The 14,859-nt window shown below is 35.0% G+C and overlaps 1 protein-coding gene across 14 annotated transcripts in view; it reads left to right on the forward strand.

Moving 5' to 3' along the window:
- Nucleotides 1–14,859, forward strand: part of LOC105214176 (protein bunched, class 2/F/G isoform) — a 201,084-nt gene that overhangs the window by 17,363 nt on the left and 168,862 nt on the right. The gene's annotated exons all lie outside the window — the stretch shown is intronic.

Genomic DNA, 14,859 nt, shown 5'->3' on the forward strand with positions numbered 1-14,859 from the left:
CACTTTAATCAGCTGCAATTCAAATTTACCTTGACTAACCTTTTATTGCGAAAACCGTTATTAAATACACACAACCCAACACACATATTATCGTCTATTCATATTTTTTATGAGCGCAACGCGCTCTCACTCATAAATTAAAGTCCGAACAACAGCCGTAGATTTCTTCACATAAATGTCTGTCTACCAGCAGACGCTTTGATTGCTGTCTCGCTAAAACTCGGTTGCCAAAGTAATTGAATTGAACAACTCCGAGGCAGTCGGTAGCTAAGCTAAGCTAAGTTAAGAAAAAATGAAGAGTGTAAAGATATATGTATGAAATGCATATTAACAAACAGCAGCAACAACAAAATACAACTGTGAAATCGCCGGCTGCTGCAGTTTGCTATTTTGCTGTATATAAATATATATTGCTAAGATATATCAACATCGGTATATATATCGCCATATATTGCACATGAATGCATTTGCGTTTGCGCGACTCATGCCATCGATCGTGTGCTGTGTTTGCAGTCTTGCAAATGACCGACAATGCTGCCGTTGTTGTTGCCGGTCGCGGCTTGTGGCTCTGGCGTTAGCTTTGTGGCTCAAATTGCCGGCTGTTGGCTGACTGACTGTCTATGTTTGTTTATGTTGTAGCGAATGCTGCTGTCGTGGCGGCTGTCTGCAATGCAAGTGGGCCACGCTTTTGTTGAGGCAATCCTTCTTTTTTACATTTTTACTTTTATTATTATTATTATTTCTTACTCTTTAAATTTGACTTCGCTGTGCGCAATGGCTGCTCGTTTGCCCACACAACCGTCAACTGCAGCAGCAACTTGTCGCATACACCTTTACATGAGTGTATTGTAATATTGTATACAGTTGCATGTGTGTGTGCGTGTTTGTTCAACGTCAGACAGTATTTAACAATTGGTGTTTGCCTACATCTTGTTGCATGTGGCAAACATAAAAAATGTTGAAAAAAACGAAGCTTGCGCGTGTTCGTATTAACAAGTACACAAGTCGCACTTAAAACACAGCCAACATGTATAAAAAGCCAAACGAACGCCAGTACAAGCGCACTCTAAACGAAACATGTCCATATTTACTGCAATACATACAGAGCTATCAGTTTGTATGTATGTATGTCTGTATGTTTTTTTCTGCGAGCATATCTGGCGTATTGCCAACAACAAGCAATGCAATCGCAAATCGACATAATCACGGCCACAATAACGATCCTACCGATCGGCAAATTGAAGAATTTCACGATCTCACTCTTTGATCGTTCGTCATGCGGCGAATATGCGAAAACTACCTCCTCTCTTGCTTTCCAGATCTGCTTTTGAACTTTCAACGGAGGCGACTCGGTTGTTGATTGGTTATCTCTTGGTAGCTAGGGGGAGAAGAAAGAGATCAGTGCACGGCTGGCTCGAATAACTTCTAGCCGAGAGTCTAGGTAAGTAGGTATAGTGGATGTCAGATGACGCACCTAGGCCGTTAGGAGGCCCATTGTGTATCCACTGGAACTAAAATCCCTTTGCACTACAATGACCACTTTGAACCACTCTGTGGCCTTTATGTAGTTGAAGAACTCAAAATGTTTAATGTGTTGAACCTACGAAATGTCGAGAATACCTTGTCCGAGTGTTGCGATTCTTTTGCTGTACAATGCTTTCCATTCACATAGGAAATGTACAACAGTGTCTTCTACTTCTTGACAGCTCCCACAGTAGTCATTATTTGGTAACCCCAGTCTGTCGGCGTGTCTTCCTATCAGACAATAACCGGTTAACACTTCTACAAGAGTTCTTATGTTCTTCCTTTTAAATTTCATTAGACGGCACGTACGGTCCTTGTTCCTATCAGAACACGTTTGCCTGCTTGAATCCATTGCAGGTTTATCGTGTAGTAAGAAGTCAGTTCCATTAATAGCTCATTCTTTTACTATCTTAGGTGAAATCTTTTTGGGTCCTAAGTGATTTCTCTACTTGAAAGACGCTGCAGTGATCTGGTAGTCGGAAGGCGAGTCCGGTATCTATTTTTTCTGAAAAGACACCACTTTACACTCGTTTAACTAATTTAGATCCGTTTATATAGATGATTATTTCTATTCCTCCTATCCTTCCTTCTATCCTCCGCCTTGTCCCACATCTATCTAGTGGGATATGTCCCACATCTAATATTGAGGGACATATAATATTGAATTCAAATGGATTACGGAAATCCGTGGTATTGGGTAAAAACGGGAATTTACTAAGGATATTAGAATGAACCTGATTATAAGTGACTAATAGGGAAGATGTAGTTGACTTAGCTACCATTTGAGCCGAGAGTCTAATTTTCTACCATTTTTTGGACCTATGGCTCCGTATGTCAGCGACAAACGTTGTTCCTGAGTTAGTCTGCTCATTATGAAACTTCACTTTCTCGCTTATTCAAAACCAGTGCAAAATGTCTAACCGATCCACTATATTTCGAGGATACGAAAACAGAAGCGTTCAATATTTCCTTTTCCTTTCTTTACAAAAGTGTTTTCTCTTTACTCTCTTTCTCTCAGTTCTACACCAATAGCAACATTTGGCATTTATTTACTTTTCTAAATTTCTTAATATCCATTTCGCATTTTTGTTTCTTAGGAAAACAGCAGATAATTCTAAAACTGTTTGCATACAGAAATAGAATTAAAAAACAAATAGAATTGGTTTAAAAAAATTGCAACTCTTTTGTTTACAATTAACTAAGAAATCGCAAATATTTTGCACACATTCTTCACAAACAATAATTTCCGATCAATATTTTCTACCGTGTATTTTTTTTAAACACCTTTCAATAGTTGTTTAGATTTTTTTAAGTTTTATTTAATCGTGCATTTTGGTGAATGAACGAAAACTGCCATTAACGTTTTTCAGCAATAATATTTACTAATATTGTCCCTCAAACTTGATTGACGTCAATGCTACACTTTGCAAAAAAAAAGAAAAACAAAAAAAAAAAATAAATTCATTTTAGATAAACAATGAATAGCACAGAGTTAGATTATTTACACGCTTAGCACACAAACCCAAATGCTTTGCAAATATTTGTTAAAGTGTGTGTGTGTTAAGAGAGTACCGGCCTTTTTCGACATTGTTTTAGTAGTAGTTAAGATTTTTAAGAAAAAACAGAAAAGTTAAGAAAGAAAAATTTTGGAAAAAAATAAAAAAGTTCGACGATTGTCCCTAAATGTGAACTTTCACATATTTTGGCAGCAATCAGACCTTTATCCATATTTATTATACAGTAAAAGCTCTTTATTCGCGGGGTATATACGGGATGGTAATTTATATGGAATTATAGGGGATATGTTCCTAGGTGACAAAAAAAAACAAATAGGTATATAAAAAAATGATTTAATTGAAGTTTTTGAACATTTTAATTAATTATCTTAAGGCTTAGGCAATGGTTTGAAGAATTTTGTAATTTTTTCTTGCTTAGCAGTTTTCAAAAGCTCCTTCAATTCAGACTGATACACAGCAGTCGCATTAGCAATTTGTCTCTTAAAAATTAGACTTGGTTCCATACACGGATCAATGTTCATAAATAAATCGCAGACCTCATTTGCCTTTCTTAAACCTTCACTAAGATTTTTCAAATTGAATGTCACGTTTCTAGAGCCTCTTTTCCAATAGGTTGTGAATTTAACATTTTCTCCAAGCCGGTTTCAGTCAAATCTTCATCTTGCGATTCAAGCAATTCCTGAATGTCACTTGATTCAATCTGTTCGAACCCATCTCGTCCTATTCCATTCACGATTTAAAAATAAGAAATAAATATCGTGGTTGGCGAAAAAATTAAACCTTAGCAATCACGATATGTGTAAAAAAAATATTAAAAAAGTGAAGAGTTTATTGGTTCCATTTAATTTAAAGTGTTTTTTGAAAGTTTTCTAATAATGGGTAAGAAGAACAAGGTTTCAGTTCCATGTGAGCCTCTTCTATATGGAAATATTACCAAAAGATCAAAAATATTGCGAAAATAGTGGAATATTTAACATTTTCTTGTAATACTATTTTACTTTTTTTATTAGTCCCTTTGACAAGAATATTGGGTTGGATACCAATTGGAATAATTTTATTATTATGTATGTACTTATTAGATTCGCGAATAAAAAATATTTTAGTCGCGAATATAGAAATTGGGTCTCATTTTTTTAATCCGCGAATTGTGAAAACGCGAATAAGGAGCTTTTACTGTATATAAAATATAGTTCGAAGACTGCTGAGCTTCCACCAGAGTTGGGTTTTCAATCGTATAGAATCCGAAAATCTTGAGAACAGTCTTGAAAAATGAAACAAGTTTGAAAGGGCAAACCTAGTAAGGGTTCATTGAACCGAATTTTGGAATTTCTGACCTTATTTAAGGGTTGTTATTTTCAGAAACTACGCATAATTTTTTTTTATCTCAGAACTGAGCCTAAAGTTCCAGATTACAATGAAAGGGAAACACTTTTTGATAGCAATGAAATCACCACAAAACCACAAGTATTTCACTATAAATTTCCAAGTTTTCGGCTGATTTCATAGCAGTAATAGAAAGGAAAATACCAAACGAAAAAGTCATTTTCTACATTGTAAAAATTGTAGTTTAAGTAGTCATAAAATTCGAAGATTGTCGAAACTATATATAATATCCAGTATATATATATGTATGTAAATACAAGTGTGTCAACCGCATTGCATAGTTGCGAGATGACACATAGTGACAGAAATAATTAGCGGCTATTAACCCCGCCGCAGCGCGACTTGTGGAGAGCGCAAGCGTGTGGATACCAACTTAATTTCATACGAGTTTTATTTAATTTTTATTTTTTTTTTTTCAATTTTATTTTTTTATCTTTTTTCACTCGCTTTTTTATGGCTAAATAGTCGGCATGGCGCGTGTTGAACATTTTAATTTATTGAGTGAGTATTAAACGTTTGCGATAAAACAATTGCATAGCAGCAGCAGTTTCGGTTTCGAAGCATAAACTTTCAACGTGAAAGCATTTAGTATTGAATTCAATAGTAGCAATTTATTTTAAGTTTTTTAAAAGTCGAACACAAATCGAACGCATAATTTCGCACTAAGCCATGTCCAATGAATAAATGTTAAACATTTAAAGGGTTAAGCGTTCGTTTAGTTTAGTGATTGCGGGGGGAAGGGAGGTGGCAAACTGCTATCGCGCATTGTACTGGTTATGCAATTAGCAACCATAGAAACGTAGGTGGTGGCGATGGTGGTGTTGACGGTGGCCACCCCATAAACCTAGTATGTACGCACGCTGGCCGGTTGTATTACGTGAGAATCGATGCGTACACCATAAGTCAGCGCTTAAAGGCGGAAGCAGAAAGGTGTGGCAATGCAAGTGTGATGATGGCGCCAGTTCAGCTTATTTTTCACTAATGTAATTTGAGCATTTGAGTATTTATATTGCAGCAATATTTTAAATAAATTGCAAGGAAAATTCGCAGTGTCACTAAAGTAACATAGGTCATACATACAGTACGTCAGAATAGAATTTTTCTAGTCAAAACACTTTCTTGACATACTGTATATATTATATGTAGATATTAAAATAAATATTCGCAAGATTTGTTTTACATATATATCTTATACATTTATACTCATTCCAACACTCATCGCAGCAACCCCACTCCAACTCCACGCCAACTGTAATTCATCAATTTAAAAATAGCCATTCCAACGCTTTCGCATCGATCACTGCACTGTCTGTCTCATTGTCGCATGTTAATATAATACTATGCCGTTGTTGTTGTTTTTGTTATTACATTGGCTGCTGCTGCTGCTATTTTCGTACTGAAGTTAATATCCATTATCCATGAAATTTTCAAGCAAAGCAACGCAACAGCTTGGTACCACCATTAACACTCCACTAACTACACAGCTATTTTCACTTTGCTCATTCGCCTGCCGCGTGCCTCGTGCTTCTGCTGCTGTTGCTGTGGCTGTTGTTGTCATGCGCTTATATTTATTGTTGTTTTGTGGAAGTTCAACTCCCCCTTAAAATGCACTTACTCATACCAATTACATGCACATATATATATGCACTCACATAGATATTTATACTTTAGATAAGTGGAGACAGGTAAATAATAAGGAGCGCCAAGGTTACTCTTTCCAAATATATCGGTTTCTATAGATTTCTTGATTAATTAATAATAAAAAAGTGTGGTTAGTCTTTGTGGAATAAATTTAAAAGGGAAATTAGGTGTGGTATCATACTTATGTGGGATATCTAAAGAGAACTAGGTGTATATATGAAATCGGTGAACTGACTGACCTACTTATACCACTTCAAAACCTTTTCTAAAAAAAATACTGCTTCTTGAAGTCACAGGTCTCCATATATGTCTACAGTTACATACTCCGATTTTTGAGATTATTTCATATCTCACCACAGTTCCGTATTTTGATTCTTGATAGGATTTCCTATATCTCTATCACAGTTGCGTAATCCGATTCTTGAAGTGATAGGATTTGATATATCTCAACCGTTCCGTAATCTGAATCTTGGAAGTCATATATTTCCATATATCTCCACAGTTTCATATTCTCATTCATGAAGTCAAAGACCTCCGTATGTCTCCACAGTTACGTATTCTGTTTCGTGAAGTCATTGGATTTCATATATGTATATCCACGGTTCCATATTCCGATTCTTGAAGTCATAGGCTTCCATATATCTCAACAGTTTAATATTCCGGATCTTGAAGTTATAAGGTTTCGTATATTATGATTCTTGAAGTCATAGATTTCCACTGTTTTCTCCACTGTTCCGTATTCTATTTCTTCAAGTCATAGGATTTCATATGTCTCCACAATTCCGCCCGAAGTAACATCTTGTTCTTCATTTCAACTCACTCTTTCTTTAACATTTTTGGACAGTTCAATGTCTATCTGACCTAAAATAAAAATATCTATCTAAAATATCTATCTGACCTGAGACAACTCGACTGAGCTGCTTACTAGACAGATTAAGAAACATGAAAAATAACCCATCAGCTTTCCAAGGTCTAAATTATGCCGAAACCCTGACATTTATGGCATACATAATTCGAAATTCTTAAAACCTCTTCGTAAACAGGTCCCCCATTTCTTTAGAAATTAAACCGGCATATCAATTTGACAATATTCTTACTTTATAATTTCGATTCTTCTCCCTGTCTTCTTGCATTTGTTATGCAATGCGTGCATAACTCTAAGTGAAGTGAAGTGCATATTTCAAGCGAACGGGTGTGGCCGTTCCCTTGTCTGCTGAGAGTCACTCATAAATATTTATACGGTTCGTTTTTTTGCTCTTCCTGTAACGGCTGCGTGCGTCAACTCCACTGCATGCGTGTGCATATATATTTACACACTACTGTATATATAATATTTCGATACTTCTTTATGTGCATTTATTTAGTATGTTTGTTTGTGTGCATTTCTCGTGTGTGCGTCATTTTCATGGCTGCAAAGTGTCGGTGAATTGATAAATTTGACAAATTAATGGTTCTTATGAATTTAGTGGGTGCACACGCCCACTTCTAAGTGTTAGGTGTGCATTACAACTGAAACGTGTGCCGTCAAAAGGCGCTATTAAGCGGATTAAATAAATGCTTTTTTATACAAATTCACATTTCTTTGCAGTTTTGAGTTGTGGAAAGCAACAAATTTAAGCCTAATTGATTTATTTAAATTCTTGGGTGTGATGCAGAAGCCTTCTACAATAAGTCATTGCACGAATTTGTTTACAGTCCTCATCAATGTCAATGCTTTCTTTGGGATAATTGTGATAGATTAGGCTCAGATAGTCATTGCTTACATGTAAGTTCATATATGAGGTGTGTACAAAAAGTAACGGGAATTTTAAAATTTTAAATTTTCCAAATGTACAATTGTCAATTTTTTTACTTATTTATTATTGTTGATTGTTGACCTATTAAACGGGGTTTTAAGAGCTTGGTGATTTTCGTTTCTTGAAAGCTCACACTTCGGTACTAGTTCTTGCATTCTTGTATAAAAGCTATACTGTAACAATGTCCCAGCCTCCAGACATGGCACCGCGTGGAAATTTTTCTATTTCTAAAAGAAAAGAGAACCTTAAAGTGCCGTCGTTTTACAAGCATACCAGAAATCTCTGATAGAAGGCCAAATACTATCTCAAAAACCGACTTTGAGAAGTGTTTCTAGGTTCTGGGATAGGAAGAAACGCTGGCATGAGTCCATATTATCGAATATTGACTTTTTTGAAGGCGACAACATTAATGTAGACGAATGAATAATTTTTTTGTTATTTTTTCGAAAATTCCCGTTATTTTTTGAACACCTCATTGAAAACCATACGTCTAAAAAACACTTAAGTATCGCAAATCTAGTTAGAAAACAGATAAATTATTAGAATTTTAAGTACAATTCACTCCAAAAATATGAGTCTGTTTCTTTTTTTTTTTTTTTTTAAAATCTGAAAAATCTGTTTTTCGCAAAACAGACTTCATTGTTCTTCTAAGAGTTTTTCTGTGTTATTGCTTGGCGAAAATTGTTTATTGTACCATTCGTGCGCCAACTAAAAAAGCTTTGAATGAGTATACCTGTTCACATATACCTTTAGATGTATGTTTGTCAGACAGGAAGACAACAAATCGCTAGCATATTTGTGTGTTGTTGTAGGTTTTTGGAGCACACGTGCAACTTCCTGTGGCAAATTTATGTCACAAGTCAGAGACAATACATTAGACAGCTATAATTATGAAATAGAAACCTTAAATTTAACACTGTGCCACTTGTTATGTGATACAAAAGCGTTTGAAGTATTTCAGTTATGAGCAATTAGAATTTGCAATAAGCAATCAGCAATTCAAAAAATACCAAAAACAACATTATTTGTTATTTACTGATTTTTGAGAGCACTGACCCATTATTGGTTGCACCTTGATTTTATTATTGCCAGTTTTTGCACTGATTTCTATTACCTTATATGTACATATGTACGATATACATATTCATGTGTAAAAATTTTTAATTATTTATCGAATTTTGTTTATACCGAAAATCGCGCGTATTTCTATGGTCTGTCCTCAAAATGTTTTTTTTTTTGTCATACAAAATTTGTTTACAAAACAAATAGGCGGTAATGCGTATGCGCAAACACACACCTGTACTTGGTTGTATGTACTGTGTTGTAGGTCGTAAATTGATCTCGTACAGAGCGACAGCAGTCGGCCGGTGGTTTCTTTTTTGTTGTTGTTGTTGTTTTAACATACTTACTTAATTGCAAAAAAATGGCTTGGCGTGAAAGCAAAGAAAGACGCCATTAAACGCCATGAATTTTGGCGCAAGGTCGTCAACAGCAAAAAACTACAACAACAACAAAATATTGCTCGACCACAAAAAAATTTGACAAGCAATCACTAAAATCACATAAACAAAAACAAAGATATTTCACGGTCGAAAATCATAAAAAATTGTGAACTGCTAAGTCGCTATTAAATGACCTACATTTAAAAAGCGAAAATAGCGCGATATGCATAGCAGTGTAAGTGACTAATATTGGAAAAGACAATGCGTTGTGATTTTAGAAAACTCTTGAAGACTCTCTGCTTAGCTATATATATTTACTATATATAGTAACCCCACTTCTTGCCCTCTTAGCGGAAGTGATCCATAAGAAAGGAATTCGCTGATTTTTTATTGGAGCATTTTTATGAAAAATTTTCCTAGGACCTTTGATATCAGTAAACCTTTCTCAGATCAGGCATATTGCTATCTAACAAATCTTATTTTGAGAAAGTATAGATATTTTCTTAATATGATTTCAGATGTTTACTGTCTTTTAAACATTTTTTGACATTATCTCTCTCTTTATTAATTGAAGAGAAATAACTTAGTAATTTTACTTCCAAAATCTTCGAGAAATATGTCAAAATGTCTATATGTTTCTCATTTATGATTTCATGACTAAATAGATTCTTCTATTTGCTGATTTTGTTTTGTCAATAAGCTCCAGTAAATGAGTAAGCATGTATTTTTAGTCTATTTGTTATCATGCGGAAAGAATCTACACAGATTTCAGCATAAAAAATATAAACGAACCTTGAAAAACGCCTGACATTGAAGATTAAACATGTGCGACATTGCAAAAATGAGATCAACATGTCAACGATCGTAAGCCGATTTGGCAAATCTGATCTTGATTCAAGTATTTTTTGGACAAAGGAATTGCAAATCTCGGACATAAGAAATAAAACGCGAGGATAAAAATTGTATAAACTTCAAGCCAAGATCTTTTTAGGGATCTGAAAATTAATTAATTTCTTTAATGACACTTACCGATCTCTGACATAGTTTTTCTGGCTTAATCTCTTAAAAAACTGTAAAAAGAAACGATAAACCTACAATAATTCCCACACCATTTATTCTACCGCCTTCTTTGACCATGCAACACTGTGAGACCGTCCAATTTGCAGTTGTTCAAGCTGACTCTAACCTCAAAAGCTAACAGCAAATGCCACAACTGCTATTAAATGCGCTTACAGCATTATTTGCTCACCACCCAGCTGCTCCAACGCCTGTTGCCTATCTTGCGCTCAGCGCCACTCTTTGACTTGGTAACTACTCACTAGTGCTCTTCTGCGTTGCCTGCTCTTGCAGCAGCGATCAACCGACCGACTGTATCTCTGGTGCTTTGCTTCAACTTAGTTATCGCCGTTGTTGTCTGCACATTTCAGTTCGTTTGTATGGCCGTTGGTTGGTGTGCTTGTCCCTGGATTACAACACTTACAACGACGACATTCTCGACGCTGCACTTCCACTTGTTTTTGTTGTTTTTGATTTTTTCATTTGTTTTGTGTTGTACATTTTTCTGTTTTGTTTTTATATGCTTAACAGTGTAGTCACCGCCGCCGCCACCGCCAACGTCGCAGTTTCGATTATTTTTGTTTTTACTATTCTAAAAATAGCAACAAGTTTGTGTACAAGTATTGGCTTTTGTGGTGATTATCAGCGTGCGCTTTGGGGAACGTGCATTAGTGGGGTGGAGGGGGCAGTGCAGCGGAGAGTATATGTTTGTATGCATAGTATAGTCTTATACAAGTGACGGCGCCTTCGCCTCAGCACTGCACCACGCAGACGTTGCACTCACTCGAAACCATTGTTATTATTACATGAATATGCTTAGTTAGTTATTGTTGTATTCATTTGTGCTTTGGTGTTTTGTTTTTAGTGGTTTGAAATTTTTATTTGAAATAAAATGCAGTAAACTTAATGAACTTGCCATTGTTTTGGCTTTGTTCGTTCGAAAATTTTATGACATTTGGTTTTTGTAGAGAATAATGGTCTTATGACCATCGTGACAGTGTCTAAAGACGTCCTACTGTGGGTTAAAATGTACATTACTCGACTTCACTCGCCAATAACACAACGGAGCTTGATCTCAAGAGGTTCATAACTGACGTATCAGCATAAACCATCACCTTGATTTCGTCCTAACAAATTTGGTTTAATGTACTCAATTAATGCCTAGATGGCCAACTGACAGATCCATTTCCTCATTTGATTCGTTCAAAAAAAGTTCAGTCCTATGTCTTCAATGGACTCAATTAATAGCTTATATGAACAATTAAGGGAAGATCCTCTTCCTGATTTGATTCGTTGAAAAAAAGTTCGCTACAAAGTCTGTAATGGACTCAATTAATAGCCTAGATGGACAATTAAGGGATCCATTTCCTGATTTGATTCGTTCAACAAAAGTTCGTCCCAAACTCTTTAATGGACTGAATTAATAACCTAGATGGACAATTAAGGAATCCATTTTCTGATGATTCGTTCAAAAAAAGTTCGCCCCAAAGTCTTTAATGGACTCAATTAGTAGCCTAGATGGACATTAAGGGATCCATTTCTTGATTTGATTCTTTCAACAAAAGTTCGCCCCAAAGTCTTTAATAGACTCAATTAGTAGCCTAGATGGACAATTAAGGGATTCATTTCGTGATTTGATTAATTCAACAAAAAGTTTGCTCAAAAGTCTTTAATGGACTCAATTAATAGCCTAGATGCACAATTAAGGGATCCCTTTCATGATGATTCGTTCAAAAAAAATGTTCGCCCCATTGTTTGTTCGTTTCGACACTATTTAAGGTCTTCCAATAGTGTAAATAATGCGTGTATCACTTCCTCACCGCAACATAATTTTTTTTTTTTAATATTTATTGAAATATCTATTTGAAAACCACAGCTCCCCTCATACCACATACTCATTGTTGTATTAGTATTTCTATTAGCTTTTTTACACTATAGTTAATGTACTCGTGTGTAAAATGGTCGGTTATTTTCGCTGTTAGTTGATAATAGTAAAACGCCCTGGTCTCTTCTTCCTGCCACATACTCCGCGTCTCCACTTTGCAATCTTATGCTATTTGCGACGTGCCATAAGATGCGATAAAGTTGAAAAAATGTCATTTAATAAAAATAAATTCTTTCAAATGATAACATAGCAGCAACACCGCAAATTCTTCAGCTATCTGCGGGCATATCTTTAATGCACAGATTACACGTAATAATACAATGGCAAATTGATATTTGTACAATTTAATTTAATATTGACTAAATAATAAAAATATGCATTTGTATGTAAGTATTCTCGGATATAAATAGCTTATAACGGCAGATACCGAGTGCTTTCGGAAAATCGTGGGTTCAAAGCTTAACCCCTTCGAGTGTTTAAAAAAATCAAATCACCATTCTCAAGCTCTGTAGTATCAGTTTACTGTTGAAATTCAGCGATATCTCAATCAAATTTCTGTGAACTACTAATCAAAACCTCACAACTGTACATATTTTCCGTTCATTTCTATTACTGACACCTGCCGATTTCATAAACAAATTAATGCAGAAATGCATATCGCGATTGTTTACTTTCTGCTTTCGATTACACATGGAATTTTACAGTGAGCTTTTTTTGCGCTAATTTTTATAATTATCGTCTTTCCAACAACAATTGTGGTCAATTATGCAATAGATAAAGCATGCGAATGTTTCATTATTAATGGTGAAAAAGCTTCTCATAAAAAATACCTCAGTGCTTCGAAGGGGGCTTAAAGCTTATTGGATTCCACATTTGATGGATAACCCAACAGAAACAAGATGAGAAGCTTATTAGTTTTATATATAAAGTCTTCAGGTATAATTCGTAGTACTTTAGATTACAATATGGAGGTTGAAATTACCGTTAGATAATATATTCTAAGCTTTGACTCATACTTGGAACATTAAGTCTGAAACAAGTTCCATTAACCTTTGATCAGCGAATATTCTAACCAAACTCTCGACAAACATTCGTAATCAGAGCTGATCTGGACACATGGATATTACTGTAGGCGGGCAAATTCCATGGAGTCCTCAATTTCAGATATTCTTTTTTCTTCTAGACTTCAGATAACTAATGAACTCAATGTATTTATAAAATTGTTTGAAATTCAAGGGTTGGAGGCAGTTCCAAAATAGCTAAAGATCAGATCCTAAAATTATTTTTTAGACCTGAAATAATACTACTCTCAATCGCTTTTCGCGCTCACATAGTAGACCCAGTATTTATCTCTCTGGTATTACAGTTACTTAAGCATATGAGGAACTTTCTCGCACACGCACTCGTGTAGTTTCATTGTTGTTGTAACACACAAGAAGTCGTAATAAATGAACGAATGGGTGCTAAGTCATTAAACGATTGATTGTTGATTTTATTATAATTTGCTTTTATTTTCAATATTTTTTTTGAAATGTTGTTTCAATAATCATTTACATTTCTTCATACACCACTCACGTCTCTTGTCTCCTCACTGTTGTTGTTATATAAGTTTGATTTAATTTGTTGTTATTGTTTTTGTTTTTGTTCTTGTCATTGGCGCTCTTGCTGCTACTCACAAATTACGAGTAGTAAATAAATTCATTGAACTTTTCGTTAGCTTTCTACGACGGTGTGTCTCCCCCTCTTAACCAATGCCGCGTGCTCGCACTTGCCACAATACAACAATGATAACACGATCGTTTTCAACGAAAAAAAAAGTGAATGAATATAAACGAAGCAAAGGAGATGAATATATTTTGAAAACGTATTCAATAGAGAGGGGAGCGAGCGTGTGTGTGTTGCTAGCTGATGGCGAGTTTTGTTTATTTGAACTGCTTGCATTTATGCACAACAAGTGTTGTTGTTTTCGAAAAATGGCGCAATTTGAAAATAAATTGTAAATTTGTAACAACAAAAAAGCAAAAAAATAGAAGTCAACGTATTTGCCTATAAGTTTGATTGTTGGCCAGGCGAGAGCTCCATTAGCGCAAAGCTTAATAGCCACTTTGTTTCGTTTGTAATTTTTTTTCTTGCTCAAAATTTCATTCACAATTGGTTTTCGATTTGTTTTCACACGTAGCTTTTCGTTTTTGTTGTTGTTTTTGGTTACTTATGAGTAGTGTAAAAATGAGGTTGCACGTGTTGCTTCAAGAGTCTTAAAGTGTACTCTCTTCATTTCGGCCACATTCATTAACCGAATTTGTTTCCAAATATCTGCTGAGACACGAAACGCTTAACGTGAAGTATTTATTTTTTGTAAAAGTATGTTATCATTATGTAATTTAATAATAATTGTTACACTAAATTGATAAAGGTGATTGTGATTGATGATGAAATCTGAATCATAATTTTGAAACGCTTTCCATTAAGTATATATTTGGACCTTTTTCAAAAACTAACTGATCCATTAAGATTTTTAGCAGTAGATCACTTCCTAATATGCCAGTTGTTCTATATTCTCCATAGAACATTTCTTTATTCTCTATCTTCCTTAGGATCGATCGGATTATACCTGC

Source organism: Zeugodacus cucurbitae, chromosome 3 (assembly GCF_028554725.1).
Source record: "Zeugodacus cucurbitae isolate PBARC_wt_2022May chromosome 3, idZeuCucr1.2, whole genome shotgun sequence".
Lineage (NCBI taxonomy): Eukaryota > Metazoa > Arthropoda > Insecta > Diptera > Tephritidae > Zeugodacus > Zeugodacus cucurbitae.